This window comes from Ambystoma mexicanum, chromosome 3q (assembly GCF_040938575.1).
Source record: "Ambystoma mexicanum isolate Mex_15411 chromosome 3q, UKY_AmexF1_1, whole genome shotgun sequence".
Classification (NCBI taxonomy): domain Eukaryota; kingdom Metazoa; phylum Chordata; class Amphibia; order Caudata; family Ambystomatidae; genus Ambystoma; species Ambystoma mexicanum.
Window position 1 is genome coordinate 1,307,161,167 of NC_090926.1, and position 19,722 is coordinate 1,307,180,888.

The window sequence follows — 19,722 nt, forward strand, 5'->3', positions numbered from 1 at the left end:
TCGAAAGGGCCGTGCCCCAGTAAATCATGACTAGTCCTTCTTCCCTTTCCACTATCCTCTTCCCACCACGCCCTTATGAGGTATTACTAAGTACTCACACATGCATTCATCAATGCCCTTCAAGACTTCAGCATCTTATAATGTCAGTTCTCCACAAGACTTCATATGTACCGTTACAAAATCAGCCTGCATGTGTGCTGTTATTGTAAAGCACGTCAAGTGGAAAGTTCAGTGAAACATTGCATGAGTTATACATGCATATTCAACCACATAAGCACCCATCAACACAAAAGTAAGGTATGAACAGTTTCTTTACAGTATGTTCACAACTCTGTTATAAGTGTCTCTGCGCACAATATCTGCCTCTTAAGCGTCCACTACGTGTTTAAAAAGCATACTGATGTTCTTCCCATCTCATTCCATAAAGTGGCAATTTGTTTGTATGTTCTTGCAACGTATTCATTTACCCATAGCATACACAAAATTATCCAAACAGGACCTCTGTTCTTTCCTTCCAACAATGTTATGAAAATTGTTCCCCACTAATCCACCTACTACATAACTTGTAAAAAGAAGGCACTAAAGCCACCACTAAATGTATCTTTGCAACCTACAGTCACTTTCCAAAAGGTCAGTGTCTGCACGGCTGTGGTGGTTTGTACGCTGCATTGTTGCCACAGGCTCTTTTTAAATCTCCCAGCTTCTACTCACCCTCAGCAACTCATCCCTAATAGGAGTGCACAACTTTTCCTTGGCTTGAACAGCAGGGATTGTATCTCTGCGTGACTAAAATGCCTGCAATACTTGACAGTGGCTGAAACAATAAACTAAAAGCCCTGTGCATTATGCAGAAGGCCTTCTGGTCCCTGGTACCTCTTTACCTTGCACTGTCACTTCCTAAATACCTGCTTGCTCCACCTCTTCCGTCATCCGTCTCATACTCCCTCAAGGTCAGTTGCTTCTACACGCACCCACATCTTAGTAGATGTGGTTCTTCTGCTGCGGCCTCCCTGTGGAACACGCTCTCTGTCTCCCTGGTCCTTGAGGAGAAGCATCATAGGGTCGCAAAGCACCGGAAAACCTTTCCATGTCCTTCTTTTCCCCCTACTCACTTCCAGGCTTAAATGTATTGTGTGCTGTATCCTACCCACCCTATAATCTGTGTCCCAGGCCACCTCACTCCCTACAGTTCCACCCCTGCACTGGCTTTCTACCAGCCCCCGCACTTGACGACTGTTTTCTATAACCCTAACAGTGCAGGCACCACTTCATGTCCACACTTATCCTTGCACTTGCCAGCACCGGCCGTAGTTGCCTATATATTTATAAGCTTTACTGTTCCCATGTACTGCACTTTGCCCTCCCCCTTCCCATTCACTTGCGCGCTCTCAATGCCAGCTGGCCTAGAGGAATGAATATCTCCGTTTGCCCTCTGTTCCGCCTCCCTATCCTCGGCGCACTTTCACACACTTGTATGTAGGCGCGATACAAATGGCACAAAATACCATAGCACATCACATCATATAATGCACATACTGCATTTATAAGAAACTGATGCCTGCCACAATCCTTGTCAACTTCAGAATATGGTCTTCCCACTGTAATACATGTACTACAAATGTCAGAAAAGTGAACCCACAAAAGTAGCAGGGAATGTATCTTAGCAACGTTAAGCAAGTGCGTGCAGTGCATGCATACAAACAGGATGCATGCCCCTTACCTTGCACACTTTCACCATAGCCTCCTACATGTATCTGTACAAACAAACCTTCCGCCACAGTGTTTATGTACACACCACAACCAGCCACCATATTGCCCAATGGCTTAGCCTCCACATTGCCAATGCCATAGGTGCCATCTTAATAAGAGCCGGATGTGCCACATCTAAACCTCTAAGTGCCGTGGTATCCGCAGCATTAATGTGCTAGAAACTGGAGGGGGTTCATGGGGTGCTTGGGAGTCTTGAGGGGGGCATTGGCCCTACGTCAACAAATCTGCACACAGCATAGTGAAGAACTCATACAAGCTACACTTCAACCATACCCTCTGCCATACTGCCAGTATGCACACACTGCACCCAGTGCCCACACTGCGTGACTTTTCATTGCACCATCTCCAATCAGACATCCAAAACTTTACCATGTTCTACCAGCGACCTCACCGGCGGAACCAAACACACAGCTGCCAGCTCACTTCTGCTGCTCTATGGCATCTGAAATGTACTCCTCAACCATTTTTTACAGGTCACCACCCTCTACCAGATACAAAGTCAACATTGCATTAGTGGTGTGGGTTTCCTCAAGTGCTAAGGGTCTTCAATGCATGGCCTACGGCCTTCGGCCATTCACCCAACATGCTAGGCCTTGAACACAGGCATCGCAAAGTAATGCTACCAGGCATGTGACCATATCACCAACTACGCCAATCCACATACACACCACTGCCAACAGCACTCTCACCCAATCTATACACGCACCTACCGTCACATACTGAACCTCTGCATTGCAACCAATCACGAAAACAGGTAGCGATCCGGACAATCCACAAACATACCCCTACCCACACCCATTCACAATGTATTGTGTCACTACCAACGTACCCACAACCTTTTGCACAACATTGGCCCTCCTTCAACAAATCAGCATAGAGCATAGTAACCAAGCACATTTAAGGTGCACATCTACCATATCCTCTTCCATACTGCCAGTATGTAAACCCAGCACCCAGTGCCCACACTGCATGACTTTTCACCTCACCATTGCCAAGTGCACATCAAAAACTTTAGCATCTTGTAACAGTGTCCTCACCTATGAAACAAAACATGCACGCATGACAGCTCACTTCTGCTACTACATTGCACCCAATAGTCTAGGCCTTGAACACACGCACTGCAACGTAATGGCACCATGCATTTTACCATATCACCAACTATGCCAATCCACATACACTCCACCGCCACCAGCACTTCTACCCGACCTACACGCGCATCCACCAATCACATACTGAACCTCTGTATTGCACCCGTTCACGAAAACAGGTGCCTATCAACAGAATCCACAAACATATCACAGCCTCCACCACCCCTACCCACACCCATTCACAAAGTATTGTGTCACTATCAACCTAACCGCAACTTTTTCACCACATTGGCCCTCCTTCAACAATTCAGCACACACCATAGTAAGCAAGCACAGTGAAGGTGCACTTCTACCATATCCTCTTCCATACTAACAGTATGCAAATCCAGCACCCAGTTCCCACACTGCATTACTTTTCACAGCACCATCGCCAAGTACACATCAAAAACTTTACCATGTTGTAACAGTGTGCTCACCGGCAAAACCACACATGCACGCATGGCAGCTCACTTCTCCTGCTCTATTGCATCTGAAAAATGCTCTACACCCACTATTTACAGGTCACCACCCGCTAACTGCGGCACAATCCAAAATGCATTACTGCTGGGTGTGTCGGAAACGCCTAGCCTCTTAAGTGCATGGCTTTCGGCCTACGGCCTTCAGCCATGCAGCCAACAGTCTAGGCAGTCAACACTCTCACTGCTGCATAATGGCACCATCCATTGCACCATGTTACCAACTTCAACTATCCACATACACAGCACTACCACCAGCACTCCCCCCCAACCTGCGCACCGCCATGTAACTATGTAGCAACAAATTACACCAGTTACCATAATGTAAAAGAAAAAAACTCTCCTGCACCCCTCTGCACTTTCATTCACATACCATGGCCGTCCGCACTTCCATTCCCAAACTATTGTGTCACTGCCAAACTACCCACTATCAGTTCGCAACACTACCCTACTGCAACCAATCGGCACACACCACACTATACAAACACCACCCTGTATAGGATGCACACCCACACGTGCGTTACTGCAGTGGGTGTGCTAAAGCCGTACGCTCTTCACTGCATGCCCTACTACTGTATTCCATCCGCATAGCACAGCCACCCGTGCTCCCATCCATCCTATGTCATGTGCACTTCTTTCCCCTTCTAAAATTGCTATACCACCACTCAGCATGGAAAGAGGACTGTGCAAACAGGTTGCCGCACAAGCTATTGGGCCATTCCGACACCTACCTCCAATCACCACACAAAGTACTTGCCTGGCTAGCTACCCGTGACTTGACGCAGTACGCGTGAAAATGCAGGCACTCCTCTGTCTTCTTCCACCTACCTACCTATGAGACATGAACCACTTCTCCCTCCCTCACCCGTTCCCTCCCTTATTGCCGCCAACGCATTCTGTACGGTACATTTTCCAGACCCTTCCGCCACTGCACTGTCCTCCGATACACCATGGCGGCTTCCTCAAAAAATGTTGACATACAAAAAATGTTGACATACACCACGCTTTCCTCTAGCCAACCACCGGTTGTCCAAGCTTCTCCGACAGCACGTCATACCGCCAGCTTATGACACGAGCGGACCCAGATATCAATTTTTTGGGACGTACATTTCAGTTATTTGCAACAATAACGGTTGGATTTCCACCAAATACACAAAAGCACGCTTTCTGACTCAAGCCCCCGCTCCTGCCGCAAATCTGGTGAAAATCCATCCAGCCGTTCGGCCTGTAGCTGTGCGCAAAGTTTTTCCCCATTCAGTCTATGGAAAAAAAATATATGTGGGACCCCCTATAACTTTGCCCTCACCCGCACGAAACCTCACCCAACGAAGAAACTCAGAGACGACCATATACTTTTTTTGCAAAGTTTGTTGAGGATTCGAGGGGGAGCGAAGTTATAAGCCACCCAAAAAGTTCTCTTCCTGTGAGTTGAGTAACTTATATATAAAACTATATATTTACACGGCCTGCGTTAGCGGACGTGTAGTCATGGTTAAGTTGCTCAACTCATAGGAAGAGCATTTACTCAAAAACAGGGTCTGTGGTGGAGCTGCACAGCAGTCACTGCGTCTGCGAGCATTAGCCTGGGCAGGTGTCATTGGATGTTGGGACGGCATGGTATCGGAGAAGTTTTGATGCGGTCAGTGCTATGCGTAAAAAATTGGGAAAGTCGCCATGGTGTATCGGAGGACAGTGCGGCGGCGGAAGGGTCTGGAAAATGTACTGTATGCATTGTGTTGGCGGCAATAATGGAGGGAATGTGTGGGTGAGTGAGAAGTGGTTCATGCGACATATGTAGGCGAGTATTGTCTACGGTGATTGGAGGCAGCTGTCATAACGGTCCCATAGCTTCTGCCGTGACTTGTTTATACAGCAAACTCTTTTCGTGGTGAGTGGTGGCAGTTCATTCGCAGATGGGGAGTGAATTGCACAAGACATAGGTTGGGTGGGAGCGCGGGTGGCGGTGCGCTGCGGATGGAATGTGGTAGTTGGGCACATGGATGATTGAAGGTGCGGTGGATCTGTGGAAGGATTACACTATTGGGTGCATGGCCGAAGCCCTTAGCCCGTACCAACCTTGCAGATTGTTAGGTTACAAGTGTTGTATCTGGAGGTATGCTGCACTATCCAGAAATTTCAGCAGGAAAGGAACTGTGGTGATGGGTCGGTAATTAGATGGGTTATTAGGGTCAAGGGAGTTTTATTTTAGTAAAGGGAGTACCCTACCGACGACCATGGTCAGTACCAGATCCCTACCATGTCCAGTCATAGAAAGGAACAACAAACTTTGAGCTAGGTTACCTCGCCTCCACGAACCACAAGCGAGCTTCCTATCCAATCAGGATCACTATCCAAACAATAACCATTCCAAATCTAAACTACCCCACTATCCTGATAAACTAGCCTTAACTACAATTCAGAAACCAGCTAAAACTAAACCTAGCCTACCCATATCCACAAACATTCGTACCCTTATCAACTTCAACATGGCCCTAATAAACGCTAGATCTTTGGTAGCACACGATACAGACATAGCCGACCTGATCACCTTAAATAACTTCGACCTCCTAGCAGTCACTGAGTCGTGGTTACATGACGCAGCAGGCCCAGCCCTTGCTCTAGCGGTCCCAGAAAACTACCAAATCCTCAGAGCGGATAGAACTAACGAAATCGCCATCATAGCTAAAATACAACTAGCAATTACACTTATACCATCAGCTCCAACTACTTCCTGTGAAATGCTCACAGCAGAAAATACCAATATCTAACTCTGAGACACTAACACCCTAGTGTATAGCACCCCCAGGACCGATTGGATCCTTCGAGGATGACATTTCAAGTATCCTCTCCAAAAATACAAAGGAAACCTCTGAGGTACTTTTATTGGGGGGGGCTTCAACCTTGGTTTAAATTACCACAAAGACAATGACGCCAAAGCTATCACTAATATGCTCCTAGAACAAGATTTACCAAAAAGGTAAACCAACCAACACATTCAAAAAGGCAGAACCCTCGACTGGGTGGCCGACCTAAATTGTAACCTCTCAATTAACTCCACTTCCCCACTACCGTGGACTGACCACCACCTGATTGCCTTGACTATGGTAATAGACAAACAGCCACAAACGAATACGATCATAGTCCCTCCTCAACCTACCAGGATCAAAAAAGATATCACAGTGGACAGGCTTCTACCACTCATCCTGCCCTCACTGAGCCCATTATCATCATCCACTGACCCCAATATACTAGTTGACACCTACAATACAACTATGTCCAAAGCGCTGGATTCTATCGCACCTCAAAATGCATAAAAGCAAACCACAAGCACATCTAAACGCTTGGTTCACCCCACATTTAAAAAGAACAGGCAAAAGAAAAAAAAAAAATTGGAAGCCTTATGACGCCACACCCCATCAGTAGAAAATAAAACGGACCTGACCAAATTTGCTGACCACTACAAAAAAGAAATAATTAACACAAAGAAAGATGTCTATAAAGACAGGATCGATAAAGCCAGCTCCAACACAAAGGAGCTTTTCACTATACTTCAAGAAGTGGAGGCCCCCATCCCTCCAGCTGACAATATAACTAAAGACAAAGGGCCTCATCACGAGTCTGGCGGTAACCCTTAAATGCGGTGGTAGCGCTATTACCGCCGCATTTAAGGGTCTGCCAGATCATGGCCTTGGTGGATTTCCCCCAGCTCGGAGCTGGGGGGAAATCTGCGGCAAAATTGCCGATTTTCGGCGCTACTACCGCCGGCAGGAAATCCGGTGGCGGTAATAGCGTGAATTTTCTCCATTGGGCCCAATGGGGAATGAGGAATTCCCAAATGTGCCCAAGGGGGAATGGGCACTAACCGTTCCGCCAAACCTGCAATTTGGCGCTAATAGCGCCGGGGGTTTGGCGGTAGGGCTAATAGCGCCGGCGGTAATACGACCGGCATTACCGCCCAACTCGTGATGAGGCCCCAAGACTGGTGCACCAACATACAGAACACTCTAGCCAATAAAATTGTACTCCTTCAAGGAAAGATTGCGAATAAGAAATCCTCTCTTACCAAACATGATGTTCACACTCTGACCCCTAAACACTAACCAATAAACCAGATCAATTTAAATTCTCCAAAGTCTCCATTCTTGAAGTGGAGAAAATCATCTCCTCCCTGAAGCCATCTAGATGCCAGGGCGACAACCGCCAGCACAATTAATTAAAGATGCAGCTAGAGACCTGTTACCATTTATCTCTAAACTCATTAATGCATCATTTTCAACTAATACTGTCCCAAGCAACCTGAAAGAATCCTGGGTCTTACAGTTACTGAAAAAACAAACTTTAGATCCAGCCAGTCCAACTATCTACAGGCCCATCACAACGGTGCCCTTCCTTCTGAAAGATACTTGACAGAGTAGGGTACCTTCAGATACAACAACAAATCATCTCCTCGGCACCCGCCAATCAGGTTTCAGGCCACAACACGGCACCAAAACTGCACCGATTGACTTAAAAACACAAATTGAGGCACTTACAGACAAAGGAAAAACTGCCATGCTGTTCCTCCTTGACTTGTCAGCCGCCATTGACTTGGTGGATCACAAAGTCCTCTGCAAACACCTTGCCTCAGCGGCTCACTTTTCTAAGGACGCAGTAGCATGGGTACAATCATTCCATAACAATAGAACTATGCAAGTCTTCTCCCCCTCAGACTCAGCAGATCCTATCCCCATAACTTGCGGCGTTCCACAAGGGTCATGCATTTCACCACCATGTACAACATCTTTACGAAGCCATTGTTTGACAAATTGGACAATCTGGGTGTCATCTACACTAACTATGCAGATGACACCCAGATCCTCATACCCGTTTCTGGCAATTGCATCACTGACACGGCTCTTGTGAACAAAATCTACCTCCTCATTCAGGCATGGATGGCCACCCATGGCCTCTGCCAGAATGATGACAAGACTGAACTTCTAACATTAGGAACCTCGGCCAACCTTAAAAAAACGTAACAACGATTACTCCTCCTTCAACATTGATGGCAACTCTATCAAGGTTGTAAGGGAAGTAAAAATGCTTGGATTCTATCTTGACTCTACCGTAACCATGAGTAAATAAGTCCACTCCTTAGCGTCCACATCAGCATACACATGCAAACTAATCAGCGCCTGCAGACCCTACCTATCCCCAACTAGCTGCATTACCCTCGCAAATGCCATTATACTCTCAAGATTGGACTATTGTAATGCCCTCTACATGGGGACTAACAAGTACATCTTAAACAAGATCCAAACGCTACAAAACAACACCTTAAGAACGGCACTAAATACCCAAATAAAGATCACATATCTATGATCAGAAGACAAAACCACTGGCTGACAATAAAAGCCAGAATCTTGCTAAAAACAACTTCCCTGACCCACAAATGCCTCAATAATGCTGCACCACGGTACCTCTCCGATCGGATAGCTAAGAAAACAACTACTCGCCTGACTAGGTCTTCCAACTTATGCTGCCTCAGCGTACCGCGCTTCAATCTAGCCAAATCTGGCGGCAGAAGCTTCCTAGTTATGGCAGCCCAAACGTGGAACTCACTCCCCTACTCACTTGGGCTGATCAAACCTACACTAGCTTCAGACGTAACATACAGAAATGGATCAGAACCAATGACGCTCACCCTAGAACCTAGTGTTAAACGACTTACTAAGTCTAGCATCTGTTATCATATAATCTTGCAACTGAAACTACATCCTATATTGCTCCCTGTAATGTAATTGTACATATTGTAATGCAACTGTATATATCTTTAATTGCTCACCTGCAACCTGTGAACCATAATTTGTGAACTGTAATGATGTCCATCTTTGTACCTGTAATACTATGACTGTAATTCTATGTATCTCAAGCCTAAAGCCTCCTTGTACTGCTTGCGCCCAGCTACTTTTGGGTTTGGTGCGCCATACAAAAACAATAAACAAACAAACAAACCTAGGCATCTTTAAGATTATTAGGGACAGTGTTTGTATTAAAGGAGGCGTTGATGAACGAGGTAATGAATGGAGCAAGTTCCACGGCTGCCTCTTTGATGATCGGGGCGGGCATGTGTCACTGTGGCAGTTTGATGGTTTGAGTATGAGTATAATTGATTCAACTTCTTTGATCGAGAGAGGTTTGAAAGTAAATTGCGGTATGTTCAATACCGGGTGAGGCGGTGTGTCTTGATGGGAAGCAGTGTCTATATGGCTTTTCTTTTTTAATTGGATTTTGTCTAAGAGTAGGCTAATTTTGTCTTGGAGCGCCTTTTGAATGTTTGTGCCCCAAGAGGTAACTTTGGTGCAGATGTCTGGTTCAGGGGCTGGAGTTTCTAGTTCTTTCAATATATTGAATAATTCCTTGGGACTGGATGTGGCTTTAGCTATACGATCATTAAAGTTATCTTTTTTGGCCTGGATGATAGCGGTCTTCTAGGTAATTGATGCAGTTGTGAAGTCGGCCTTGTTAGATAGAGATGGGGAATTTCTCCAAGTGGATTCTGCCGCTATTTTTTCTTTCCTTAAAGTCTTAAATTGAGGGTTGTACCATTTATTAATATGCGCCTAGGGTTTGGATTTTTGGAGTTTAAGAGGAGCTAAGACATTGATGGCATTGAGTATAGTGTCATTATAAATGTTCACAAGAATAGTAGGGTCTGTGTGCTGGCTGTCAAGGTGGGTAATAGGTTTAAGTAGAGGCAATAGGTTCTCAAGTGTGAGGTTCCGTTTGCTTCTCGGCAACATGGCCGGCGCTTGTGTATGTAGTCACATGTGATGGGGATGAGTATCTGGGTGTCGTCAGCATAATTTGTTTGAGACACCCAGATAATCAAGAACATCAAAAAGTGGTTTAGTAAACACATTGTTAAGTGTAGGTGACACACACGAACCTTGAGGGATACCGCAGTGAACGGGAGCGGGGTCAGCGGCTGCAGAAGGGGAGAATACCCTCATGTATCTATTACTAAGAAAGGAACTAATCCATGCAGTGGCTGAGTCAGAGAAGTAGGCGGCAGAACGGAGGTGATGGCACAGGATTTGGTGATTAACCAAATCAAAGGCCGCGAACAGGTCTAGGAGTAACAGCAATGCTAATTTCCCGTTGTCTTTCAGGACTTCGATTTGTGTTTTCAAAACTATCAACGCCGTTTCGGGTCCCGTGCCTGGGAAGGAAGCCGGATTGTCTTAGACCGAGGAGGTTGTTATATTCCTTGAATCAGCAAGTAGGCCACGCGGTTCAGTATTTTGAGCATGAAAGGGATGGTGGTGATAGGTCTGTAGTTAGTTGGTATACTCTGGTCTAAGGACGATTTATTTAGCATTGGGATCACCCATGCATCCTTGAGATTGTCTGGAACAATACCTGTTTTAAAGGAGGAGTTAATAAAGGTTGTTATAAAAGGGGCAAGGTCAGGAGCGGATTCCTTAATAATGGGGGCAGGAATCTCCTTGGTAGTTAGAAGGTTTGATTCTATTGAGAATGCCTTCCACTTCAGCAGTAGTGAGTGGAGAGAAGGCAAAAGGTTTGAGATTGGGTGGGACCAAGGGAGCAGTTATTGATGGAATGGTCTGACTATTATCGAGCTGCAGACAGTTTTGTTTGTCTTTAATTTTAGATTGGAGTGATGAGATTTCATTCAGTAAAGCTGTCTGGATATTTGCACACCATTTGCTATCTTTAATACAAGTGTCAGGAGGTGTGGCGGGTGATTCAAGTTCCTTTAGGATCTTGAATAATTCTTTAGTATTAGAGTCTGCTTGCATGATGTGATTGTTAAATGACTGCTTCTTTGTAATTAAGGGTGGCTAGGATAATGCCATCCTTGTGAGCATCAGAAGGATGACTTTTCCACCGGTTTTCAGAGCAGCGTTTCGCTTTGCAGAGCACTCTTAGCGGGGATTTAAACCAAGAATTAAGGTGCGTGTGTGGTTTAGGATTTCTAAGTTTAATAGGGGTGATAGAGTTTAGAGCTGAGAGCATTGCGTGGATGTAAGTGTCTGCTAGTATTGTAGGATCAGAGCAGGAGTGTGTGACCTTGTCAAGGGAGGGGAGTAGGAGGGGCGGGGGGGGTAATTTCTCTCTAGTTATATCCCTTTTATTTCTAGTGGGGACGGCCAGAGCCATCGTTGGTGGAGGGCGTGAGGCTGCTTCAATATTATAGGTAATGATATGGTGGTCTGACCATTAACAAGGTGCATCAGAGAGTACACTAATGTTGCAGTTAGTATCAGCTAGCCAGTCAAGTGTCCTTCCATTAATGTGGGTAGGTTCTTGGATGTGATGGGTGAATCCGAAGTCTGTTAAAGTATTAGGAAGGTCAATGGCGGTAGGGTCATTTGGGTCGAGGAGTCCCAGATTTAAGTCTCCTAGGAGAATGGTTTGCGCGTTCGTTTTGGATTTATCTAGTAGTACAGGTGGAAATCTCATCAGCAAAGGAGGATGCTGGGCCAGGTGGTCTCTAAATAAGGTGTAAGGTGGTAGTTTGGTTAGGCATTAGTGGTACCTTAACCGAGAGTAATTCAGCAGACTCAATATTGACATTGGGTACAGCTTTTAGGCCAAGTGAGTTTTTATGAATGAAGGCAACTGCACCCCCTCTAGCTTGAGCGGTCCAGAAGCAACATGTAACCATGTCCCAGATATAGCAATAAAGTCAAGCTCTTGGGTCGTGATAAGGTCAGCAATGTCTAGTGCATGGGCAGGGAGAGTTCTGGCGTTGATAAGGGCGCCCTTGATCTGTGAAGCTTTGCTTACTGGGGCTGCAGTTTTGACGTTAGTGTTAGGAATGGGAGTACACATTACATGAGGGCTGTGACTAAGAGAGGGAAGTTTGGGCGTAGTGTGAGTGAGATTGTTGGTACGCCTGTTCAAGTGACAGAATCTGGAACCCAATCTCTTGTTTCTAATGTGGATGGAGCAAGGTTGATTCGGTGAGGGTTTCTTTGCAAAGTGTTCCAGCCAAAGAGCAGGGTTATTAAGGTACTGGTTGGTAGGGGCATAGTTATGACTATGCTCATTAACCACCAGCAGAGGGCAACCCATGGTGAGGCAAAGTGGAGGCAGTAACTGATAGTGTGAAGGGTATACAATAGCACTGTCAGTGGGTTGTGTCAGCAGAAGAGAGCGCAAAGTAGGTGGGGGAGAGCAAGTAAGGTGTGCAGGTGATGCATAAATGTGCAACTTGGCAGTGATGGACAAGAGAGAGAAAAATAGATGGCAGTGGTGTAATACGGTCCACAAAAGCATGATAGACCAAGGAGGTGGTGTAATAGGAGCAACTGGTGCCAGCGAGGAATGAGAGCTGCAGGAACAACAACTTAGTAATGCTAGGGTTAGAACAGGTGCTAACAGCCAAAAGGAGCCTGTTAGGCACTGATAGTGTCCACAAACGTGCTAAGGGGTGGAGTGGATCACAGTGACAAAGGTACAGCGCGGCACCGACTAGTAGAAATTGCTGGGTAGGCTAATATGTCACTAATGCAACACGAGCAAGTCCAAGTTTCACTGCACCAAAGAATAGCAAATAAGAGCAAAAAGTCCAAGTATTTTATTCGAGGAACAGCCTTTGAAGTCCAAAGGATTGAATGAAGAGATAGCCTAACACGTGTTTCGAACCTTGCACGGCTCTTCATCTGAGGCTAAAATGAAGCATTAATTACAAAAGCAATAGAAAATTGTACAAGATTCAGTGTTTCAAAATAATAACACCATACAATTATGAAAACAGAACAAATAAGGCATAACATCCAGGGACAATGATAAGTGATGGATTAGCCAAATTAAACAAGTGCAATCTGCAATGCAGTTAATGCGAGGAAAAAAAAGGAAGGAAACCACATTGGACGCGAAAAACCACATAAAAGGTACAAGAAGAATGTAAATTGATTGAAAACGATACAGAGATTTGGTAGAAGTTTATTAGGAGGTAGATGTTCAAAAGTCCAAAAGAGCAAACAAGGAAGGGGGGGAAAAACAAATGTGTGCAAAGGTTAGAATTATATAGAATAAATGACTGCAGCAGCGCAATCAAAAACATTCATGCCAATAGAGATCAAGTGTATCTGTTAATACACCTTGTGTTACAGAACCCAAAAGTCTGAGGGAATATTACCTTAAATTGATGTAGGAACTGAGACTTATGCTGAGCGGACAGTGCCCAAGAGAACTCTGCGGCAGAAAAATAGCCTATGGGAAAATTTCCCAAAGTTGCAATTATGGAAATTAAGTAACGGAGAATTAAATGGATTGCATACCTTAAAGCTTCGCAAATGCACTAAGGCTGTAAAATGAAATAAAGGAACTATGTCTACATAAATATTACATGGAAAATAAAGTATATTCCGTTTGGAATCACAGCAACAACTAATAATTGAATCTTCCATAAGAAAAAGATAACGCGAGCAATCAACAATAATACCAATTGATTACACGAAAAAGAACGGACATGTAAAGGTTAATAAGGAAGCTCGGGTGAGCAGTTGCACTTAATTGAAACGTCTCAGGAGCCGGGGGACCGTGAAAAATCGTCTTACCTGGTCTGCTGTACGAGTAAAATGAAGGAAAGTGAATGCGCAACTTTCCTTCATTTTCAGGTAAGACGATTTTTCGCGTATTTTCTATTCATTGGCGCAGTGAAACTGGGACTTGCTCGTGTTGCATTTGTACTTACCACAGTGGAATTATACTGGCAGTATATCCACACCACCCAGACACCTGCAGCCTTGATGCTCTTTGTTTAATTGGCTTTTACAAGTGCTGTGGATCGTGACTTTTTCTGCCAACTTGTTCTTTAATATATCACTAAGCAGGAAGCGAATAGTCAAATCAGGGCAGCTAGGCCACTAGGTGCAATCAAGATATTAGCCACGGAAGCCGTAGGCCCCAGAATGGTGCTACAAAATGCAGATCAAATGCAAATACAAACAAAGGCAGTGGTACTGGCGCAACTAAAAGCATAGAACCAGATCATCAAAAGTGAAATGAGGCAGCCTGCCGAACAGGACACACAGGATAATAACCTGCATAGAGCTCATACATGCAACTAGGTAAATAGCAAATGACGTACCCTCCTACGAGGCGATTAGCTACGTCAGGACCCAGAGGTAGGTGAGACGCAGATGCCGCGAACCTACTACTCGGATGTGGCACAGCTAATGTAGCAGGCTAGGTGCTAGGCAACAGGGGCAACATTAACCCTATGGAACAGAGCAATGTTAGCAGAGTAAACACTGTTAAGCAGATAATAGGCATGCATCACATGTTGCGCAAAACCAAAATCACTAATAGCATTGCATGCACAGAGGGGATGAAATAGCGCATATTCTCTATTGTTCTCAGACAGAGGAGCACCTGGATCAGTAGCATTGGAAAAGGGATGCACGGTTAGGCAAAAGTTGTAGCACGCATCACATGCAATTAAACGGTGCATATACGTGATATTACAGTCGGCAGAGTATTGTGAGTTATACGAGAATAGCGAGGTACACGTGGTACGCAATATGAGCAAAGAGGCTACAGTAAACTAGTAAACTGCGAAGAGACGATCTGGGCACAGTAATGCAGGAATAGTACAGTGCGAGGTGGCAAATCAGTTTGGCACATGGCCTGATGAAGAATGTAATGACTAATACTCGAGTCCAAAAGTAATAGTCAATAGTGCACTGTACTCACAGCGAGTTTGCCAGGGGTGCTGGCCGACGGCCGTAAGGCAACGGACAGGGTGCGGTCCTTACGTCGTGGTCCTTTGGACGGTGGGCTGGCTGATGCCTTGCCGGCGTCGGATTAGCCAATACAATGGGGCAACCAATCATAGGTATGTAGCCGAAATGGAAGTAGGCTACCAAGAGAGGCATACGAGGTGAAGGCTGGCAGCCATCTTAACAGAGCCAAAGCCTTGTGGCCAGCAATGGATGCCTCTGCTACGTAGAATGCAGGCAACACAATTCGGTAATATGTACCAGGTAGGGGTGAGACAACATGAACGCTACGCCGGGCGATGCAATAAGGTGCCACAATCTGCGCTTGACATGGCAGGGTGAACGCCGGGGTGTAGGCCAGCAGATAATCAGCCCACAGGCTTACCTCACGCCCTGAGGCAGTTGTGGGGACAGGCACTGCTCCTGCAGTGGGAAGGAGCTCCTGCTCCTCTACGCTGGGAAGGTGGACTGATGCAGTGTAGCCAGGTCGGGCAGCAGGGTTTGTGCAGCAGCTGCACAGCATACACTGCGTCTGCGAGCATTAGCTGGCGCAAGTATTATTATATATGTACTCACTGGCACCAGAGCAGGGTCTGTGTAGCAACTGCACAGCAGTCACTGCATCTGCGAGCATTAGCCAGTGCAGGTATTATTATATATAGTCACTGGCACTAGAGCAGGATCTGTGCAGCAGCTGCACAGCAGTCACTGCGTCTGCGGGCATTAGCTGGCACAGGATTATTATATATGTAGTCACTGACACCAGAGCAGAGTATGTGCAGTGGCTGCACAGCAGTCACTGCCTCTGCAGGCATGCCAGAGCATGAACTGCACCGTAGATGAGCTTGGGAGCAGCTGCTGTGTCTACAGGCTGTCTCTGGGTCTACAGGCCGCCTCTGGGACTACAGGCCGTCTCTGGGAGTACAGGCTGTCTCTTGGTCTACTGGCCGTCTCTGGGTCTACTGGCGGGGCTCTGGGACTACAGGCTGTCTCTTGGTCTACTAGCTGTCATTGGGTCTACAGGCTGCCTCTGGGTATACTGGCTGTCTCTACAGGCTGTCTCAGTGTGCACAGGCTGCCTCTGGGTCTACTGGTTGTCTCTTGGTCTACTAGCTGTCATTGGGTCTACAGGCTGCCTCTGGGTATACTGGCTGTCTCAGTGTGCACAGGCCGTCTCTGGGTCTACAGGCCGTCTCTGGGTCTACAGGCCGTCTCTGCGACTACAGGCTGTCTCTGGGTCTACTGGCCGTCTCTGGGTCTACTGGCCGTCTCTGGGACTACAGGCTGTCTCTTGGTCTACTAGCTGTCATTGGGTCTACAGGCTGCCTCTGGGTCTACAGGCTGCCTCTGGGTCTACAGGTTGTCTCTTGGTCTACAGGCTGCCTCTGGGTCTACTGGCCGTCTCTGGGTCTACTGACCGTCTCTGGGACTACAGGCTGTCTCTTGGTCTACTGGCTGTCTCAGTGTGTACAGGCTGCCTCTGGGTCTACTGGTTGTCTCTTGGTCTGCAGGTTTTCTCTGGGTCTAAATGCTGTCTCTTGGTCTACAGACTGTCGCTGGGTCTACTGGCTGTCTCTGGGTCTACTGGCTGTCTCTGGGTGTACAGGCTGTCTCTGGGTTTACTGGCTGTCTCTGGGTCTACTGGCTGTCTCTGGGTCTACTGGCTGTCTCTGGGTCTACAGGATGTAAAGGCTGCCCCTGGGTCTACAGGCTGTCTCTGGGTCTACTGGCTGCCTCTGGGTCTACAGGCTGTCTCTGGGTCTACTGGGTCTACTGGCTGTCTCTGGGTGTACAGGCTGTCTCTGGGTCTACTGGCTGTCTCTGGGTCTACTGGCTGTCTCTGGGTCTACAGGATGTACAGGCTGCCTTTGGGTCTACAGGCTGCCTCTGTTTCTACTGGCTGCCTCTGTTTCTACTGGCTGCCTCTGGGTCTACAGGCTGTCTATGTTTCTACTGGCTGCCTCTGTTTCTACTGGCTGTCTCTGGGTCTACAGGATGTACAGGCTGCCTCTGGGTCTATAGGCTGCCTCTGTTTCTACTGGCTGCCTCTGGGTGTACAGGCTGTCTCTGGGTCTACTGGCTGTCTCTGGGTCTACAGGATGTACAGGCTGCCTCTGTTTCTACTGGCTGCCTCTGTTTCTACTAGCTGCCTCTGTTTCTACTGGCTGCCTCTGGGTCTACAGGCTGTCTCTGTTTCTACTGGCTGTCTCTGGGTCTACAGGATGTACAGGCTGCCTCTGGGTCTATAGGCTGCCTCTGTTTCTACTGGCTGCCTCCGTTTCTACTGGCTGTCTCTGGGTCTACATGATGTACAGGCTGCCTCTGGGTCTATAGGCTGCCTCTGTTTCTACTGGCTGCCTCTGTTTCTACTGGCTGCCCCTGGGTCTACAGGCTGTCTCTGGGTCTACAGACTGCCTCTGTTTCTACTGGCTGCCTGTTTCTACTGGCTGTCTCTGGGTCTACAGGATGTACAGGCTGCCTCTGGGTCTATAGGCTGCCTCTGTTTCTACTGGCTGCCTGTTTCTACTGGCTGCCTCTGGGTCTACAGGCTGTCTCTGTTTCTACTGGCTGCCTCTGTTTCTACTGGGTGTTTCTGGGTCTACAGGCTGCCTCTGTTTCTACTGGCTGCCTCTGTCTGGGTCTACAGGCTGTCTCTGGGTCTACAGGCTGCCTCTGGGTCTACAGGCTGTCTCTGTTTCTACTGGCTGCCTCTGTTTCTACTGGCTGCCTCTGGGTCTACAGGCTGCCTCTGTTTCTACTGACTGCCTGTTTCTACTGGCTGCCTGTTTCTACTGGCTGTCTCTGGGTCTACAGGCTGCCTCTGTTTCTACTGACTGCCTCTGTTTCTACTGGCTGCCTCTGTCTGGGTCTACAGGCTGTCTCGGGGTCTACTGGCTGCCTCTGGGTCTACAGGCTGCCTCTGGGTCTACTGGCTGCCTCTGTTTCTACTGGCTGCCTCTGTTTCTACTGGCTGCCTCTGGGTCTACAGGCTGCCTCTGGGTCTACAGGCTGCCTCTGGGTCTACTGGTTGTCTCTACAGGCTGTCTCAGTGTGTACAGGCTGCCTCTGGGTCTACTGGTTGTCTCTTGGTCTGCAGGTTTTCTCTGGGTCTAAATGCTGTCTCTTGGTCTACAGACTGTCGCTGGGTCTACTGGCTGTCTCTGGGTCTACTGGCTGTCTCTGGGTCTACTGGCTGTCTCTGGGTGTACAGGCTGTCTCTGGGTTTACTGGCTGTCTCTGGGTCTACTGGCTGTCTCTGGGTCTACAGGATGTACAGGCTGCCTCTGGGTCTACAGGCTGTCTCTGGGTCTACTGGCTGTCTCTGGGTCTACTGGCTGTCTCTGGGTCTACTGGCTGTCTCTGGGTCTACAGGATGTACAGGCTGCCTTTGGGTCTACAGGCTGCCTCTGTTTCTACTGGCTGCCTCTGTTTCTACTGGCTGCCTCTGGGTCTACAGGCTGTTTCTGTTTCTACTGGCTGTCTCTGGGTCTATAGGCTGCCTCTGTTTCTACTGGCTGCCTCTGTTTCTACTGGCTGCCTCTGGGTGTACAGGCTGTCTCTGGGTCTACTGGCTGTCTCTGGGTCTACAGGATGTACAGGCTGCCTCTGTTTCTACTGGCTGCCTCTGGGTCTACAGGCTGCCTCTGGGTCTACAGGCTGCCTCTGGGTCTACTGGCTGTCTCTGGGTCTACAGGATGTACAGGCTGCCTCTGGGTCTATAGGCTGCCTCTGTTTCTACTGGCTGCCTCTGTTTCTACTGGCTGTCTCTGGGTCTACAGGATGTACAGGCTGCCTCTGGGTCTATAGACTGCCTCTGTTTCTACTGGCTGCCCCTGGGTCTACAGGCTGTCTCTGGGTCTACAGGATGTACAGGGTGCCTCTGTTTCTACTGGCTGCCTCTGTTTCTACTGGCTGCCTCTGGGTCTACAGGCTGTCTCTGTTTATACTGGCTGCCTCTGTTTCTACTGGCTGTCTCTGGGTCTACAGGATGTACAGGCTGCCTCTGGGTCTATAGGCTTCCTCTGTTTCTACTGGCTGCCTCTGTTTCTACTGGCTGTCTCTGGGTCTACAGGATGTACAGGCTGCCTCTGGGTCTATAGACTGCCTCTGTTTCTACTGGCTGCCTCTGTTTCTACTGGCTGCCCCTGGGTCTACAGGCTGTCTCTGGGTCTACAGGCTGTCTCTGGGTCTACAGGCTGCCTGTTTCTACTGGCTGTCTCTGGGTCTACAGGATGTACAGGCTGCCTCTGGGTCTATAGGCTGCCTCTGTTTCTACTGGCTGCCTCTGGGTCTACAGGCTGTCTCTGTTTCTACTGGCTGCCTCTGTTTCTACTGGCTTTCTCTGGGTCTACAGGCTGCCTCTGTTTCTACAGGCTGCCTCTGGGTCTACAGGCTGCCTCTGTCTGGGTCTACAGGCTGTCTCTGGGTCTACTGGCTGCCTCTGGGTCTACAGGCTGTCTCTGTTTCTACTGGCTGCCTCTGTTTCTACTGGCTGTCTCTGGGTCTACAGGCTGCCTCTGTTTCTACTGACTGCCTGTTTCTACTGGCTGCCTCTGTTTCTACTGGCTGTCTCTGGGTCTACAGGCTGCCTCTGTTTCTACTGGCTGTCTCTGTTTC

At 47.6% G+C, this 19,722-nt stretch overlaps 1 protein-coding gene across 4 annotated transcripts in view; it reads right to left on the minus strand.

Moving 5' to 3' along the window:
• Positions 1-19,722, minus strand: part of LOC138447922 (zinc finger protein 436-like) — a 61,162-nt gene that overhangs the window by 19,576 nt on the left and 21,864 nt on the right. Inside the window, exon 1 of one of the 4 annotated variants that reach the window (XM_069604446.1) lies at positions 15,491-16,207. The exons of 1 other annotated variant lie outside the window; for it this stretch is intronic. The gene's annotated coding sequence lies outside the window, so the exon portion shown is untranslated. Of the gene's footprint in view, positions 1-14,474; positions 14,676-15,079; positions 16,208-19,722 lie in introns of those variants that run through there. 2 more of the 4 variants (XM_069604447.1, XM_069604448.1) reach the window with 2 other exon arrangements.